This window comes from Pinus tabuliformis, chromosome X (assembly GCF_031772625.1).
Source record: "Pinus tabuliformis cultivar Carrire ecotype Pingquan chromosome X, CPIR1, whole genome shotgun sequence".
NCBI lineage: Eukaryota > Viridiplantae > Streptophyta > Pinopsida > Pinales > Pinaceae > Pinus > Pinus tabuliformis.
In genome coordinates this window covers 334,034,789-334,054,812 of record NC_142308.1, presented here as the reverse complement: position 1 = coordinate 334,054,812, position 20,024 = coordinate 334,034,789, and the positions used below count along the sequence as shown (strand labels likewise).

Genomic DNA, 20,024 nt, shown 5'->3' with positions numbered 1-20,024 from the left:
AGAAGCTTGTGAGGAGAGATTACCATCTTTACTTGTTTCCATTAGGAGGTGGGTGAGCTAATCAGAGTAAGGGAGAACTCTTGTGGACCCTGGGAGGAGCTTGCACAACACCAAGGCTCAGGTTGTAATGGTTCCTTTTGTTACCTTTTAATACAAATTAGTCCATTCTTCTCAACAATTTGTTATTAATGAGTTGTTTCATGTACTCCTTGGTCTACATGTTAAATATGTTTTATTTTATGTGATATTCAGGTGCTATTTAATCGTTTGATTGTTGGTGAATGCAGGTTTCGAAGGGAAGGAGGAGCTCATCCGGATCAACGAAGTTGGACTACTACAACAACGTTGGATTACAGGTAGGATCTAAACACTTGATTTCTCATATTGTAAAAGCATATTTAGGGAAGGATTGCTCTTATTTGTCTTGTTTGTCATTAGAGAGTGTTAGGCTTTCTAGGAAGGTCGGTTGTGTCCGCACTAACGACTCTTTCCGCGTGACAAAATGGCGATTCCGCTGGGGAATCCATTAATATGTTTGAGTTCTTTTTGATTTGATATTTTGGTCTGAGAAAAATTGCTTGTTTTCTGATTTTTGGTTGTCTAGCTGTGTATTTGGGTGGGTTAGCTTAGAGTCAATTTAGTTTTTATTTTTCTTAGCTTTGCCAGCAGTACGCAGTCTCTGGTTTTAACACAGTGCGTACTTGTACGCACTGCGTCTTTCTGCACAGTGCGTACCCGCGCCTGTGTAAACAGATGACCTGCGTACCCCTGTCAATTTTGAGAAAATTTCAATTTTTGCTTTTTGCTCTTTAGATTTTGTTTTCAATTTGTTTTTACTGCCCAGATCCATCAATTTACTGTCAAAGATCTTCACCTGAACTTGTCCCGTTAGTGTCGAGGGTTTTGGTGGAATTCATAGGGATTTTGCCTTAGGGTTTGATTTTTAACTGGTCCTGTAGTGACTTTGGCGATAGGGGTTGTCAAACTTTGGATCTCCCTGGTTTTGATCAGTCCTCTTAGGAGTCGGGACTATCATAGAAGTCACCCTAGTGAGAGACCTACCTTTGTGTCTTCTCTTAGCGAATCTCGAAAAGTTTGTTTGTTAAAGCCTTGAATTCCATTCTTGAGAAAACAGAACAAAAAGATTTCGATTTTGTTTTTGGTTAGTTTATGATTCTGCATGAACTGATCCTTAGTTGCATTTTGACTAAGTAAAACATCCGGGAATCATTCTTGTAGGCTTTTGTCCTCATTATTTTTACTTTTAGGTAAATTTGCTTTTGATTTGCTTTTGAATGAATTTGATTTGATTGTTTTAGATTTGTTAAATTCAATTTGATAAAATAGTTTTATATGCTTTATTAACATAGAAAAAACACAAAAATTCTTTGGAAAAAGTTTGCTTTGGTAGCATTTGTAGACTTTTGAGAGAAAAAGGAAATTTCGTAGAGTAATTAATGGTCATGAGTTGTGTGTTTTGAAAAGATAAAGAGAATTGTTTCTTTGATTGTCTTTACTAAGAAAGTTGTTTTCTATAAAATTTTCATTTTCCAACTCTCTTAAGTTAGGAGATTCATTGAAAAGGAAAGGTAGTGTAAATCATCTTAGATGCATCTTTGTAGTGGTTGCGAGTCGAGTCTACACACCACCAGTTTCATCTCCATCACATTTTTGTTTTTAAGAAAAACCATAAAATTAACGCTTAAAGTAAAATCAACATAGAAACTTTTATTTACTAGGGCTCTGAAACACCAATTTAGATCAGGCTAGTGTCCTAGAGTAGGAGAGTAATTAACTCTCCAAGACAACAAAACCAAACAAGTAGCTTATCTTGTGATAGAATAAATCCAATTGTCTCATTTGTACTCTGGGAAAGCTCCTCTTAAAGGAGAAGCACGAGCTCGTGTCCGAACCAGTGAGGGGATCAATCCTCCCTCGTTGGGAACGACGCCAGACACGCACGTATTACAAACGGTAAACCTCGAATTAACCATTGTCGAGGAGCCAGGGGTCACTTGTCGGTAAACCTTGGATTATTGTCAAGGAACCGGCTAGGGGATTGAGCTTGATACTCTGCCCTTGCGTGTTGTCGGAGTTTAGACTGTTCCCCCAGGTGCATTTTTTGCGGTTGGTGACCTTAGAGACCGTTATCTTTAGGATTCTACCGAGGCGACGGTGGAGGGAAGATCCCATTGTACCTGGAGCAGACGTCGGCCAGACTCACTTGGATTTTCCGGGGGGTTCACTTCACTCGAGACGGTTAAAGTGGAGGAACTTGTGCCAGTCTATTCATTAAGCAGGTTGTCGGGGTAACTGTTCCACCCGCCACTTCTGTACTGAATCCGGCGATGTTGGGTTTCATCTCCAACTAGCGTTTTCGGTGTGGAAGGCTACTGTTTGTGCTTGGTTTGACGCCCTAGATTCTTTAGGCATATGATTCAAATTTGTTTGATTCTTTAGATACTTTAGGTGGTTTGCTTTGAGATTTTACTTTGTTTGCGTGTGCAGTAGTTAAAAGTTTTTAACTATGGCGGAATTACCGAGACAATCCCGTAGACTTCGGGGAAAGTCTCCTGAGGTTGTTTCTGTGGCCGAATTGTTGAGAAACTCCCGTAGACTTCGGGGTGAATCTCCTCAAGAGGTCCCAAGTCATTACGAAGGTTTAAAGGTCCTTGTAACTCCTCCTAGCGGCAGTAGAGTAGGTTCACCAGAAGAAGGAGAGTCTTCATTGGTAGTCCATCAAGATTACCAAAGTCTAGAAACAGGTTATAATCCTGAAGCAGTTGAAGTTTCTGAGCTTGCTGGTAGTTTTTCATCTACTAGTGATATAGGCGAAGAACCTGAAATATCTGAACCTGTTACTCCAACTTCTAGTGTACCAGATTCACCTAGGGTAGAAAGAGTCATCACCGAAAATATTCCTACTGGTTTGATAGCTATTGAAGAACTTGCTCCAGAGGAAGAATTAGGTGTATCTACCCTTGAAGTTCAACCTACTATTGATCTAAGGGAGCGTGAATCTATCTTTTACAGTCCTCCTAGAAGTACTACTTGGTACCTTTCGTTAACCAATTATTTAGACAACTCAAGGGTAAGTTTTTCTCCACCTCGTACTCCTTTTCCACCTGGAGGTATTTATACTTCGGTAAATATGTCTGGTCAGTCATCCGTGTTTACTCAATCTCCTGAATCTTTCTTACACGGCGGTCCTTCTGTTCCCACCAGGTATCAGTCACTTTCTGGTACCTTTGCGGGGGCATCTCCTCAACCCATTGATCATGGGTTATTAGCTGGAAACAATGGTAATAAACCGTTGGGTGTAGGGGACATTTACATGATGTCAGGTTCAATTCCCGTTTCTCAACCTCAAGGTGGTCAATTACCGCCTGGGGGGCAGCCTCAATTAACGCCTGGGGGGCAACCTCAAGGTACACAAATTGTGTCTGGGGGGCAGCTTCAAGGTCAGTATGTACCCATGGTACAATACATGCCTCAAGGTCAACCCCAGCCTCAATATGTACCCCAGGGTCAACCTCAGTATCGATATTTACCCCAAGGGTATCAACCTCAAGGGTATCAACCTCAAGGTCAAGGTCAACCCCAGTATCAGTATTTACCCCAAGGTTATCAACCTCAAGGTCAATACTCGAGTCAAGGTTATCAACCACCTCAAGGTCAGTCATATGTTCAAGGTCTGGGAACTATGCCTTTCAGTTATCAATCCTATCCTCAATCCGGTTATGGATCTCAGTATCCTCAACTTGTTACGGGTCAATACCCCGGGATGATAGTGTGGGATCCATCACAGGGTCAACAGGTGTTGCAGCCAAGTATACAGTTGTTACCTCAAACTGGACAACCCGTAGTTTCTGGTTCACCCCAGCAACCGCAACCTGTCTAGTCAAACGTTCAAACTTCTGTAACTTTGGTAGTTACTCAACCGCCAATTGCACCTAGTACTCCATCTCAAACGGCTGCTGCAACTACTGCAACATCTACCGCACTTACTTCTGGAGTGTCGACAACCCCAGTTTCTACTGTCTCTACAACCACTCCTCAGACATCTTTACCGTTGTCCGGATCTACGATTCAAACTACGGTCCAGATGCCTGTAGGGCCGCCTGGTATAAGTACTGTTGTAACAAGTCAACCTCAATTTACCCACCAACAGTACCAGGGACAGTACCAATTCGGTCCTGCTGTCCAACAACCGGTTTACCAGTATCAACCGTATCCTGGGTACACTTATCAACAACCTCAACAACCCCAGTATGGTCCGGTTAATCCTGGTTTTCCAGGAGGATATAATATCCCTAATGCGATTCCTGTCCCTAGTTATCCTAGATATCCTCCTCCTGGGACTGGTCTTGTGACCCAAAGTTTTAGAGATCCTAACCAGCAATTACCGTTTATCGCAACTTTGGATTTACCAGACTTGATGCGCCTAGCGAACGATCCAATTCAATATCTTCCGTTCTGGCCGCCAATGCCAAATAAGCTGCCCAGTGATATACCCAAGTTTGAAGGTAAGTCTGGAGAGGATCCGTCCAATCACGTGATGACTTACCACCTCTGGTGTGCTTCAAATTCTATCTCAGATGATTCGATCCGTTTACGTCTTTTCCAGCGTACGCTCATTGGTCTCGCGGCCAAGTGGTACATTGATTTACCACGGGCCTCTTTTTACAATTTTAGCCAGTTAGCTACCTCGTTCCTAACTCATTTTCAGTTGCCAGTCAGATACGATAACGGCACGGAGCTATTAACTTCATTAAAACAGTCGTCCTCCACTTATATTTCCGATCATATTCATGAATGGAGACGTCGAAGACGTTTAGTGAAAGCTTTTATCTCGGACCAAATCTTAGCTGAATGGTTTGTAAAATCATTATTACCAAAGATTAGTGAAGATGTAGCTAAGGCTGGAGTAGTTACTGAGGAGCAAGTTATTGCTCAAGCCCAATACCTTGACTTAGTTTACACTCAGTCGGGTACGTTGCACGAGAAGATCCCAGATCTTCCTAAGTCGAATCAAATTGTTGCTGCTCCTTCGGGGTCTCATGCTGCTGATGGCATGATTAGTACGGTAAATACTAAAAGTAAGAAGAAATCCTCAAAGAATTCTTCTCCAATAATAACCTTACCAGACTCCCCGACAGGAGAGTCTTCCCCTGAAATTACTGCCGATATTCACGCTGTAGAGTCATCTTCGGCTAAATCAAAAAACGGTGGTAAGAAGAAAGGCAAGAAGAAGGATAAAGCAGACAAGGCTCCAAAGGAGAAAAAAGAGAAGTCGGAATCTAACGACGAAAAGCGCAAACCTCGCTATCCTTGTCTAATTTGTGAAGAAGATCATTTAACAAGAGATTGCCCTCATCGGGCAGAGGTTGTGAAAATCGTTAAGGGTTCCCCAACTCCTGCTGTTTTGAAAGATCCATTTCCGAAGTAGGAGAGTAAAATGATAGGTTCTTCCTCGAGTGCCAGTGAAGAACCCATATTGATGATGTCTCATGTACGGATTGCGACTCGATCGCAAGATTATGGTAGTAAGAATCCTGTTGATGGTAAAGAAGCAGAATCTTCTCATTCTAATCCATCAACCTCAGCTCCCGGTTCCGATCCACTACAGATCGAGAAACCTAACCCGGACTTGGTAATTAAACCGCCCGCCAAGGGTATACTTCGAAAGTCTGCTTTCAATCCACATGCGAGAGCAGCTCAGAATTATAACATTGTTGAGGATTTAGCTGTTTCACCCTCAGCAATGTCGGCTTTGGAAGTGCTACAGTCATGCCCAGCACAACGAAAATTACTCTTGTCGGCTATAGGTGCTGTTGATATTCAGGACCCGAACCTGATAATCTTTGATCTAGAAAATAGTACACTGCGTCTCCCTCATCAAATGGCTTTCCAGATTCCAGTGATAGTAAAAAACAGGCCTATTCATCGGACTGTAATTGATGAAGGAGCTTCTACGTGTATTATGTTGGAGATCGCTTGGTTCTCCTTCACTGAACCAATCCCCGACGATTCTTAAGGCCTTTGATGGCCGTGGGTTCCATCCGTTTGGCATTCTACAGGATTTGCCTATAGGGGTTGAAGGAAAAACCGTTAGTCTGGATGTGGAGGTGGTTGATGCCCCTCTAGACTACAACCTTCTTTCGGGTCGTAGTTGGTCTTATTCTATGACAGCAGTCGTGTAATCAGTCTTCAGAGTTATAAAGTTTCCACATAATGGTAAGATCGTGACGATAGACCAGCTGGCTTACTTTCCATCCGACCCAGCCTCTTCAGAGAGTATCCAGCATGTCGGTAAAATGACTATCCCTTACAGGGATGTTGGTGTAGGATTGGTTAAAGATTCCGGTTTACTGGGAACTTTTCCCTTTCCTTCGATCAATGCAGACCCTTCATTCGCATCCATTCATATGATTACTTCAGACACTATTATTTACGATGATCCTTGGATTGTCCCATCTGAATCTGAAATAGACTCCTTTGGTAATGCAATGCCTTTGAGTCCATTTGAAATTGCTTATGAGGCCGTGTAGTCTTTTTCCGACTCCAGTTCAACCCAATTCGACCAAATGAATGTGGTCTGTGAGGAATCACTTTTCACATCAACCTCAGAATGGATAACGTTTCCCGAAGTTGTGTCATCTGACGAACAACTTCGCGAAATCCTAAGTGTAGACGATCTACCATGGGAAGATCTTCATCATAGATCTTCGTTTTTACTTGAGGCTGATGACTTTGGAAATGATTTTTCATCAATTTTTACAGCTAAATATGTCAAAGAAGCTCAGAATCCCATGAAACATCTTGATTCAGAGTTGAATTTGGGAAATATTTCCCAAACTATTGCCATCGACATTTCAGTCAAAACTGGAGTTATTGAAAACATTCATATAGGTGCCTCGTGTACAGATAATGAAATTCAAACATACAAGGTCCTATTTCAAGAATTCAGCGACGTGTTTGCCTGGTCCTATGAGGAAATGCCAGGAATTGATCCCTCCATTGTTGTTCATGAAATCAAGACCTACCCGGACGTTAAACCCGTTCGGCAACGTCTGCGTCAGATACACCCTAGGAAAGCAGCTGCGATTAAAGCAGAAGTCGAGAAGCTATTGAAAGCAGGTTTCATTTATCCGATCCCGTTAACGGATTGGGTATCGAATATTGTTCTGGTTAACAAGAAACAAGGAACAATAAGAATATGTATCGACTATAGGGATATAAATCGTGCTTGTCCGAAAGACAACTATCCTACACCCTATATCGATCAAATAATTGATGATTGTGCCGGCAGTGAAATATTTTCCTTTATGGACGGTTTTTCCGGTTACAACCAAATCAATATTCTACCTGCCGATCAACCAAAAACGGCTTTCATTTGTCCTTGGGGGACATTTGCTTACTGCAAATTACCTTTTGGACTTAAGAATGCCGGAGCCACTTTCCAATGGGCAATGTCTTACGCGTTTCACGACATCAAGCACATTGTGCAACCATATCTCGATGATTTGCCTGCTCATTCTTTACATCGAGCTGATCACCTTGTCCACTTACGCGCTATTTTTATGAGGTGTCGGCATTATCGAATTCGGTTGAACCCACACAAATGTGTCTTCTGCATAGAAGTGGGACGATTGCTAGGATTTGTCGTTTCAAAAGCCGGTATCCGCGTCGATCCCTCGAAGGTCGAAGCTATCATCAAATTGCCTCCTCCTTCGAGTTTGCGCCAACTCCAAAGTTTGCAAGGGAAAGCAAACTTTTTACGTTGATTCATTCCTAACTACGCCGAGGTTACAAAGGGTTTCACCTGGTTGTTGAAACAAAACGCTCAATTTTCTTGGGATGAGATAGCTCAGAAATCTTTTGATGCACTTAAGCACGCGTTGACCCATGCACCGTTGCTGCATCCTCCCAACTACAACCAGGACTACTTTTTGTATCTTGCCGCCTCCCACTCCACCATTGGAATGGTCTTAGTTCAGGAAGATGAATTCGGAACGGAACATGTGATATATTATCTTAGTAGGACGTTAAATCCCACTGAGCTAAAATATTTGCATGTGGAGAAATTTGCCCTGGCAGTTGTTCAGGCTGTCCAGCGTTTTCGTCATTACATTCTTCTCCGTAAAACTACAGTGATTTCGGATTGCAACCCTATGATCTACATTTTGACAAAAAAATTGCTAGGTGGCAAGTACTCCAAATGGATTGTTATCCTGCATGAGTTCGATTTGGAATTCGAGAAGTCCAAGTCTAAGAAATCCTTAGTTTTTGCGGAATTGATGTGTGACTTCCTGCGTGCTGACACGGAGACTGTGGCAGAGGAACCCATTGCGGACGAATCTCTGTTTCTTATCAGCACTTTAGATCCTTGGTATGGGGATATAATCGTCTATCTCCAAACCCAATCTTTTCGGCCCGAAGCTTCAAAGTCGGAACGCCGGAAAATTCAATTCCAGTCCCAACAATACAGAATTATTGGAGATACTCTTTATCGTCGTGGGACGGACTTGGTTTTTCGTCGTTGTTTAACTCATGAAGAGGCAGAAAGGGTTTTGAATGACTGTCATTCTGGAGCGTGTGGCGGTCATGTGTCTGGGTATGCCACAACTCAGAAGGTGTTGCGTGCTGGCTATTTCTGGCCATCCATGTTTAAATATTGTATCATTGCGATCCGAAAATGCCACAACTGTCAAGTGTTTGATCGCAAGATGCGCGCACCACCTGCTCCTCTCCACCCTATAATTTCCGTTGGTCCTTTTGCTAAATGGGGTATCAATTTTATTACTTGTAACCCTCACTCGGCCGGGGGGCATGCGTATATCATCCTTGCGGTTGATTATTTTACTAAATGGGCCGAGGCGATGCCTACATTCGAGGCAAGCGACAAAACAGCAGCGATTTTCGTATTCAATCATATTATTTCTAGGTTTGGTGTCCCACAAGAGATAATCACTGACCATGGGCGCCATTTTTGAAACATTATGATGACAGAACTTACAAGCCAGCTTGGTTTACGCCATGATAGTTCTACTCCTTATTATCCTCAAGCAAACGGTTTGGTTGAATCCATCAACCAAGTTCTAGTTATCATGATCCGACGAATCATTGGTATTCATTGGTCGAATTGGCACAACATGTTATTCTCAGCGCTTTGGGCATATCGAACCTCAGTAAAAACATCAACAGGGTTCACTCCTTTCCAGCTAGTTTATGGTTTGGAAGCAGTGTTGCCCATTGAATGCGAAATCCCATCACTTCAAATGGCTATCGAATTACTCCCAGCTACTTCCGAAGAGGAGAAGCGTCTGTTATGCTTAGCTAAATTAGATGAGACTCGGCGTGATGCTGCTTTGGAAATCGAGACTCATGCAAAAAGGATGAAAGCTCAGTATGACCGTAACGTGACCCCTCGTAATTTTTCGTAAGGAGACCTAGTGCTATTATATGATCAAGCTAACAATAAATTAGGTGCTGGAAAATTCATTCCCATGTGGCATGGGCCCTACATTGTCAAGCGAAAGCTGGAAAAAGGGGCCTATGAGTTGGTAGATTTTGATGGGGACTCTTTGGGTAAGCCCAGAAATGGCCTTTACCTAAAGAGGTATTATGCTTAAATGGTGGGTATGGAGATTTAGTTAGTTCTAGTTAGGTTAATATTCTTTCTAGTTGGAGTGTTTGCTTAGTTTAGGCTGTGTGCTTAGTTTAAAGAGTGTGCTTTTGTCGTTATTCTGGCTTATCTTGGTTTTACTCTTGATATTGCAGATGTCAACGCCTCTCCAAACATACATTGGATTTGCTGATGGTGCTTGTCGTAGTACACGGAATATCTCTTCCGCAGCTTGGGTTATCTATTCGCCCTCTGACGAGTTAGTTTCTATGCATGGGGTGAGCCTCGGTCAAACAACAAACAACATTGCAGAATACAGTGTAGTGATTGAATTATTATCTGAATCTATTTCATTTGGGATTCGGAGTTTGATAGTGAGGTTAGATTCTGAACTCGTTGTGTTACAGCTTAATAGAGTCTATGCCATTAGAAATCCAGTGTTATTAAGATTTTTTTTGAGGGTGCGTCTCTTGGCACGTGAATTTGATTACATTGAATATCAGCATATTCCAAGGTCTTTAAATACATTAGCAGATGCAATGGCGTCTTGAATGTTAAATAGACATTTGTAACAATCATAAATTTAAATTTATAAACATTTCATCACACATGTTTAACAAAATAAGCCGGTAATAATGATATATATAGATAGGAGTGTGTCAAAAATATACATCGTCTTCGATCATAGGTTGAAAAACACCTTATGATCGGCAAAAATGATAAGTACAAAAAACCAAAAATGTCATATGTGTCTACAAAAGTGACTAGCCAATCACTGGTGGTGCTCTCTATACGAGACCATTGCCCGCGCTACCCTACACAGAAACCTTCTGAAAGGTCCTGGGACTGCGACCACGTAGCGCTGAAGTCGGATAGGAATGTCATCTATAGTGGTCTCTGGTATATCCGCCGTTAGACGCTCTAGATCTTGTTCCAGCTCGGCTAAGGTCTCTGTGGCTGCATCCTGTGGGGCTGGTGCTGGTACAGTTGGTACTCTCCTCTCAAAAGCCCGGAGGTTGGCCAGACGCCGTGGACCTACATCTGCATTTTGAAAATTTGTGCTGTCAGTTCTGAGACGATATATAAAAAACAAAAAAAATACATAATTTAAGAACTTGTGAAGAATGAAGTACCTCTGTCGTCCCATTGTTCTCCCTGTGGAAGAACCATGTCCGGATCATTGCGAAAATCCATTCCGCCATAAGGAAAATCCTGAATCGCAAAGACCTGGCCCTCCAGCCAGTGAAAGTAACCATCAGGAAATCGAACAACTGCTGCTCCCTCGTCAGGATGCCAGGCCATTACCGCAACCCATCTCGTCAACTTAGGCTCCCGAGGAGCCCCAACTGGAATTGTAAGATGCTGGGGGATCAGCATTGGAACTCTCTCTAGGGCAAAGCTCACAACTAAAGGCCTGTATCCAAATGTCTTCAGTTGTCCTCTCTTTGCCCTGGTTAGTTGGCCCTTCATATTGGCCAACACAGCATCGCACCAGTTGAAAATGGTGCCTTGGAAGCAATCTATAGCCATCCGCATTTGGGATCCAGTGGCCATGTGCAAGGCGAAAGTGCCGCAAATTCTGGTAACTGTAAAGGCAATTACCATAAGTTCAGGTCGGGATATATATTTGATTTCTATCCCCTTCTCCTGGTTTTGATTGTTGCACCACTCTAGCCGAAGACTAGCAAGGGATTGGCCACCCGGCCTAGTCCTGAATAGAGAGAGTTGCTCGCCCCTGTTAGGCAAGCCAATGAGAAAGTATATGTCGGAGGACTCTATCTCGAGTTGGTGTTCTCCAATGTAAAAACATTGATCCTGAATGTTCCACCTTTCAACCAGCCACTCTAAGAATGGCACCTGGGCCCTCATGCCAGGTATGGCCCAGTACTTATAGAGACTGCATGCCTTTAACGCATCAATAGAGGTTTGATGACCTATTGCGGCCAAATCAACGTCTTCGTGCTCTCTTTCACGCCAATCCAGCATGGTGAGTGACCTACACACCAAAAAACAATAGTTAGAATTCATTAAACAATTTTTGATTGGTTAAAAATGGGGTTTGGGGTTTAAAAAACCGCGTTTCCCAGGGTACGCACCCCGCGTTCAGAAGACAGAGCGACGGTACGTAGCTAGTTTGAAGGCGGGCTGCGTACCCCGACCTTTTTCCCATATACAAAAAAGCCGGGGTACGCAGGTCGCCCATGGGGCACCTGCGTCCCCCGAGAAATGCATTTTAAAACCCTAAACCCTCCAAAAAATCAAACTAAAACTTGAAATGAAATTCTAAACGGATGAAATTTAAGAGGAGGATGTTGTGAAATACCTGAAAGAGACGGCGCTCGATTCTGACGGTCGGATTCTCCGCAAAGTCCACGGGAAGTTTTCTTGTCAAAAGCCCTTTTCTCAATCTCAGCAGTAAAATGGTAAAAATGACATGGTAAAAAGTCTTTTTATAGGTTTTTTTGGATGAATGAATGCTAAGTTTGTTTATTTTTCACCATGAAAGGACATTTTTCGATGTATTTTTACCCATCTTAAACAGGTATGAGTAATGTGTCATTTTTGTGCAGGACAAAAGGACTTTAGAGTAAAATCATCATTTTTCATGAACCAAAACATCAGAGTCATCTTTTAAGCTCTTTTCTGACTCCTAAAACATGAAAAGATTGTCGAGCGTTTCTTTTTCACTCGTTAAAACGAAACTAAAAGACGGTCCCCTTATAGCTCTTTTTTGACCGTAAAAACAGGAAAAGATTGCCGGGTTTTTGTCGTTTCAAACTCGATACGGAAATAAAACGACGTGTCCTTGATCGCTTTTTACTTTTCAGGTCAGAGACAATAATCATGAAAGTACTCCTTGGTTGTGAGATCAAGCGGTTCTCTCAGGTATTATTTTATACTTTTTCGGTCTTGGGAGACACAAATTTACGAAAAAGTTCACCGTGGAGTCTTCTTTAGTTTTCTAAGAGTCTCTAAAAATGAAAAACGCCGAGTTTCTCCTATACTGGACTCGTTAAAATTTCACAGTAAAGGACCTGTTCGATTACAAACAGGAGCAGACCACTCCTTCTTAGGTTCCGAATCTAAACTAAGTTGGACTCATCCGAAGGATGAGCTTATAATTAAGCATATGTTATCCTCCTCAAGCTTGTAAAAAATAAAGAGGTACTTGCCAGAAATGGTGGGGGAAAAGAGAGAAGAATGAACCGATTTGTCATCCTTTGTTACAGAAGAACCTTATCACCGCTCTTGAACACGACACTTTTCATTCACCTGGGTTGGGAAATCCTTTGCCTTAAAAGTTGATCAAACCACTTTGAAAGTCTTCAACCGTTTTTGGGTATTAACTTTGGGTCAATCGTCACTAAACCATCTGTCGTGTCGTTATGTGTTCAAGAGGTCTCTGCAAATAAACCATTCATATGCAAAATACTTGTCATCCATTTGACCATCCTTGAGTCAGTCCTTACAGCAACATTTCTTCAACTTGAACAATGATTTCGTGTTGTGGGCTTGCCCGCAACGAGTCGCTTTATATCGACATCAGCACATTATCTAGAAAGATGACTTAGAAATTGACAGTACCTTGAAGTCTGCATGCATCAATGGCAGGTTTCTCGCCTTTGACGACAGTTTACATCATTGACTTTCGATCGAAGGATTCCATGACGTGTTCGACATCAACTCATTCATTCACATTTCATGGATTGTACTGGGTACTTTGAGAACCATTGACATCACTGGTGGTCTCTCTCACACTTGTTAACGGTTTACATCATTGACTGGTAATCAAGTGGTTTCTACCATGCTCGACATCAACTCATTTATTCGCATGAATAGAATCGTACCAATTTGGGAAGTAGAAATGAAGACCCTGGATTTAGTTTCCACCATCCAGGATGTGAGGAGTTTTGTATTCATTATACAGTAGACTAATCATAAACAGATGGTTTCGTCCATACTGTGTCTACAAAAGTCTATGATTGTGATGTACTGCAAAATCATTCTTGTATCAGAGCAGTAGTTAGATCATTAGTTAAAGTTTTCAATCTGAGTATGAGAATGCCTACCTCAGCGATGATATCATCTTATATATGTGTTTTGTGTTGAATATTTGCAGGTTCTGACCGGGTCCTCCACAAGATACTCCTTGAAATGATAAAGTACTTCACCCTTCCTGGATCATAAAAAACCTAATCTACTACAGGCTTCGCACTTTAGGGGGCAATCTGTTACACTAAAAAATGTCACCATGACTATTTGCAGTTAGTATGGCTCCATCCACTGTCATACTATCCTCCTTGGCAAGTCTCATGCCTCTGCTCTCCATGTCAAACTTCAAGAAAGAGAGAAAAGTCATTTAAAGTCAATTATCTCTGGTACGCAGTTTCTCTTAGCCTTACCTGCGGGTACGCAACCCAAGTTCACAATACCTGCGTACTTGTACGCTCTGTATGTAAAGGGGTGGGTGCGTACTCCTGTAAAGGTCAAAAGGCGCAAGTTTCACTCCAAAAAAGTTACTTGTGGTCATTTCTAGAGTCTTCTAGAAGTATGTTTGACGTGTATGAAGCGCCTCCAGATGGTTCATGTATCCCTACCAAAGAGGAACTTATCCCATCAATAGGGGAGCTATCCCATCCAAAGAGGGACTTATCCCATTGATGGTGGACCTGAATAACTTCCTCTAGAGCACTATAAATACAGGCATTGGGCCAAAGGGAGGGGAGGTTGAAAGCTGAACATTCCTAAGGGTAGATGCTGCTGGAATTAGGACTTCCTTGTAGAAGCTTGTGAGGAGAGATTACCATCTTTACTTGTTTCCATCGGGAGGTGTGTGAGCTGATTAGAGTAAGGGAGAACTCTTGTGGACCCTGGGAGGAGCTTGCACAACACCAAGGCTCAGGTTGTAATGGTTCCTTTTGTTACCTTTTAATACAAATTAGTCCATTCTTCTCAACAATTTGTTATTAATGAGTTGTTTCATGTACTCCTTGGTCTACATGTTAAATATGTTTTATTTTATGTGATATTCAGGTGCTATTTAATCGTTTGATTGTTGGTGAATGCAGGTTTCGAAGGGAAGGAGGAGCTCATCCAGATCAACGAAGCTGGACTACTACAACAGTGTTGGATTACATGTAGGATCTAAACACTTGATTTCTCATATTGTAAAAGCATATTTAGGGAAGGATTTCTCTTATTTTTCTTGTTTGTCATTAGAGAGTCTTAGGCTTTCTAGGAAGGTCGGTTGTGTCCACACTAACGACTCTTTCCGCGTGACACATGGTAAACTTAGCAAGGTGTTTCCTTTCAAATTCTTGGAGGAAAAGTATGTTCCACTTATGAAGCTTATAATCAAATACTTTACATGTGAGGGTAGGTTCTCTAGACTTTATGCCTACCACATCAAATTGCTTATTCACTTCACCAGGGTCAAAATGATGAGAATTCCTTTTTTCAAATGTAAAAACATAGAGAGGATGATAGTGATTACAAAAACAAAACCATATCCACAGTAGCTCAATAGTATTTCTCATTTTTATGTCATCAAAATTGTTGTTTTGCATCAACTCACTCAGTTGGGAGTGTCATGGGAAACTTTCATTGCCCATGAATGCTTCAAGGGGCCACAAATATTTCCAGATCCTGAAGAGGAAGGTGAACCTTCTGGGCAACTAAAAGAGCCTGAAAGTAAACAGAGGAGGCTCATGTTCCTATGTTTGTCACTTATGGAAGAGGCACTAGGATGCCTTTTGCAGCTTCCAAGCGAGTACTATCTCCACCAGGGGTGGAAGGGGTCTCGTTTTCTTCACCAGACCATAGGCAAATGCTATCTTCACCAAGGGTGAAAGGGTATTTTCCTTCTTCTCCAGCTATACAGGTTGACCAACAGTCAAAGGGCAGAGATAAAGGAAACAAAAGATGCATGAGGAGGGCCCTACTTAAGGGCAAGACAGGGATTTTGTTTTGATTGAGGAGGATGTCACTGATTTGTGCTCTCAAAGCTCAAGACTCAAGGACATGATTATCAAAGAGAAGGAGGCTGAAATACAAGCCTTATCACTTGACCTTGAGAGGGCCAAATGAATCATCAACCTTCTTGAGCAGGAAAACAAGCAACTGACAAATAAGCAAGCTATTATGGAGTTGCAAATGATTAGAGCAAATAGGCAAGAGGCAAAGAGAAGAAAAATCAAGATGAATCCCTTGAGCAAGAAATTGAGGCTGACCGAGAATCATGGTTGGAGGGGGTGAACGTTCACCTTGAGAAGATGCTTGAAAAAGCTAACAAAGAAAAGAAAATGTTGCGCCATATGGCCTATCATTACTTAGCTCGGAATAAGATTTGCAAAACAAGGGTAAATAGGCTAAAAGCTAAGTTAAAGAGACCCTTGAGGGCCAAGAAAGAACAAGATAAGCTCAAGATATTGGATAAAGATTCATTAGCTTATAAAAGAACTTAATGAGGTTGCCTCTTGCCAAATTTGAAGAAATTTTGGGAAATTTTTGTCATTTTGCAATTTTGTAAATAAAAACACATGAAATTTCAGTGGGACTTCGCATTGCATTGGCTCACTCTTTTGCCAAATGGCTTGTATTTTTGGATTCCTCATGAAAAAGCAATGAAACCCAGAAAGTTTCATAAATTTTGGAGGAGATCTGGGTCACTTAAAGGGCAAAAAACACCTAAAAAATGCCCTCTTTTCCACTTTTTGGACCCACATGAAGCAGTCTTGGGAGAAATAATTTTTGAAGGGGAAAATCAACTCCAAATCAGAAAATTCAAAGTGTTCCAGAAACTAGACAGGCAGAGCTTTCCAACAAGCTATCTTGGGCCTGATTTGGTGAAGCGCAAGGCCTCCAAAAGCAGCCTTGAAGCGGCACTATACATTAGGCTCAGGGCGCTGCGCATCAGGCAAATTTTTGCCAATTTTGCCTAAAACTCAGAATTTCGCCCAATTTGACTACTAGTTGACTTTTTCTCTTCTCCTTGGTAAATTTGTGATGGTAAATGATGTAATATGATGTAAATTTGATGAAAAATGACTTGAGGGGGTAGATACATCAGTTAGAGGTGCTTTGAGGTTGAATGAATCTATTTCCATGGTTTTAGGGGCAAGATGTTCCACTGCCTATATTCCTGTTCTTAGTTTAGATATGGTTGAAGCCACCTCTCTTCTCATGGATTCGACCCCCGATGGTGAGAATAGGTGGTTTTATTCTTATATTATGTACTTTCTTAGTCATTTGTAAAGGTTGGACTCTTGTGGATGCTTTGAGCTTCATTGTAAATCACTTCTGCAGTTTGGCAAGGAAATGAACTAGGGTTTTGCAAAATTTTGTGGGATTCTTGTGGTAATGTGTCTTGGCATTGTTTATTCCTTTGTTATTTAGTTTCTCTTATGTGTTATATGTGCCAGCATCTATTTCGTTCTTCATAACTAAATGAATCAAGATAGATAGGTGGAATCCATTGATATTCAGTGCTCTGCCTCAATGGGAATACATTTAGTTTTTAGTGTTTTTTGTTGCTTGAGGAGGACTCATGAACTTTTCATGCCCTCCCTAACTCCTCACTGGTCTTAGAATTATCATCACACTTAATTCAAAATGCCAAAACACCTACCTACCTCGCCCCACAGAACATCATGGAAATCTAAGTTGATTTCTCGGACCCAAGCTGCCTTCTTCATTTGATCCAGCAACCAACCATCAAAATCAAACAAAATCCTCTAACCTAATATACCTAGCCTAAAATCAGAATTCATTTCAGTCATCTCAAGCCCTAATTACCAATATTCTAATTGAGATTGAGAAGGAGAGAGCCCTCTCCCGACCTGGTAGGGCTAGATACCAGGTTAAGTGTGGCTTGATGTTACCCTAGACATGCCTTCCTTCAGCCTGAGGCAGATTTAGGCCCTAACACCTAGAATCCCTATTTCAGGCTATGGGATGACCAAGTTACAGGCTGTGAATCCATGGATGCGTCAGTGTTGAAGGGGGCAAAGGGGCTAAGGTCAACACTGGCTATCGTGGTGGGGAGCCATGCCAAGACTGTGGTGAAGTTGGACTCCTTGTTCATGGCTATGGGATTATCGACTTATCTAGGGCATTCAGGCTCAAGCCAGAGCTGCAAAATAGTGAATCAAATTATGGTTGTGGTGAACCTGGGAAGTCTGAGCGAGGGCCTTGTATTTGATGATAAAGTTGGGCTAGACGTGTCTAAGTACTTGTCTCTTTCCTAGGGAGCAACAGGGTCGAAGGTCATGGAACATTTGTTTGGAGAGAGGCTTATCGGACGAGATTTTTCACCTGGGGTTTTTGCATATTATATGCTTAACGATATGGGTACATGGTATGGCATTGCAGGGCACTAAGAAAATCGAGATTTCTCTTTCCGGGACTGCACTGCATCACGAGCTTTATCTATCTATAAAGGCTAATGGAGATGGGCGGTTGTGTTTTCATGCATTTATTACTGCCACTGAGAGGCTTGGAAACCATTCTTTACCAGTCACACCACTCTCAATCTGACATTGTGACTATCATGCCATGCACTGCAAAATGGAGGGTTCTCATAGCCCTTTCTCCATCCAATGTCTCCATGATTTTCAACAACCACAACAAGGGTAATATTTTCACAATATGGCCAGAACATAAATTATGACTATTTGTTGCATGTTGAGGTATGGTCAAATGTCTTAATTATACTTCTTGCTCGAACCTTATTGATTTTTTGTTCTTTGCTAAAACCCTAGGAGATGACATTGAAAAAAATTTCCCTTTGTGACAAATCTCTTTATTTTTTGTTTATTTTAGGGAATTCTGAACTGCCTTTCTTATATCATGATTAACATACATTGCATATAAATTAGAAGGATATAGAGCTCATTTAGTTGTGTATTTTCTATGAATATTCACCTCTATTTTTCATGTCACGAGCATAGTTGCAAATTAGAGACCTCAAGATGCATGCTTTCTCTTAGAATTCTTTGTGGTGTTATATTTGTGTGAAATCAAAGATGCCTCATTCCTTTTTGAAATGTCATACTGGTTGAGCACACCATAGTGAGAATTGGAGAATTGGGGCCAGAGGAGCTCATGATTTAGCCAAGGTTTCATTGGAATTTTTGGAATAAATGTGGTTTCCAATGAAATTGAGCACATATTCCTATGTTTTCTTTCATCTAGTGAGTGTAGAAATGTATCCCTAACATACATTGTCAATTGTTAGGATTTTGTAATCAACAACTGAATAGAGTGGTAGTACAGGGTGTGGTCTACTCCTACTAGTTTTTGTCTCAACAATTCTTTCTGAGAGCGCTTTAAGAAATTTTCCCTAAAAGCTGCATTGCATAGGGAAAAGTATGCAGAAACAAGTTGCCTGAATTCATTGCTTACCCTAGATAATAATACTTTAAACTATTGATAATGTCAGCAGAGGTGGCTCTCACATCAACCAATCAATGAGATGAAATGTAATCCCTAGTTGCTTATATTCAAGATAGAACAGGAAACATCCAAATGGCAATAGGAATACAACAAAATGATGAAAGAAATTCCCTTAGAATGAACTATTATTGATCAGAAGTAATTTTCAAAATTAGGAGGCATATGTAATACAATGGGCTAGGGAATGTCTTTGTATACGCAATGGGTAGGATTGGATATGTTCCTTGAATTCGTAATTTATGCAATAAAAAGTGTCTATGTTTGTTCCACACATGTTCATATTGCTATTGATGTAATAATCAAACAAATATTCTAGTAATATAGAATAGAGTTGACTAGTTCAAGGCCTCCAACGAATCATTCCTAAATCCTCTATCTTAGGAGAAAGTTACCTTGTCACAAATATATTTTCATCTATGGGCACCATTCGTATTTATTTGCTTCCCTCACCTCTATAAACCATAGACAATGCATTACCTTAGGTTATTAGGGACATTTATTACTATGCTAACATCGTAAAGATAATGAAAGCTCAAGACTAACAGGGTATGATCTACCAACAAGTCTAGTATTTTTTTTTTTTAATTTAAAATAGTCTTGTTGTTCACCATGGGATGATATATTTGTTGTATCTAAGGATGCTTGTTGAAGAGTGTTTTACTTTGGATTTTGTTATATGTTCTATTTGTTTGTGTGAAATGTTTTGTTATATGTTGATCGGTTTTGCATAATCACTTTTTAAATGATACCAAAAAGAATTTGTTTTACCCCTGTCATGTGGTGAACAAAATACAACCAAATTTTAGTAATGCTAAATTTCATACCCAAAAGCATGTGAATTTTTCGAAGCAACATTTTATGATTCAGATGTCATATACTTTTTGTAGGGTCTCCTGGGAATGCGAGGAGGTCATATGAAAGGCAAACATGTTTCTATATGAAG

At 41.1% G+C, this 20,024-nt stretch overlaps 1 pseudogene; it reads left to right on the top strand.

The window, feature by feature from the left end:
- LOC149139820 (uncharacterized) overlaps positions 1–18,163 on the top strand; it is a 79,485-nt pseudogene extending 61,322 nt beyond the window's left edge.
- The last annotated feature ends 1,861 nt before the right edge of the window (positions 18,164–20,024 follow it).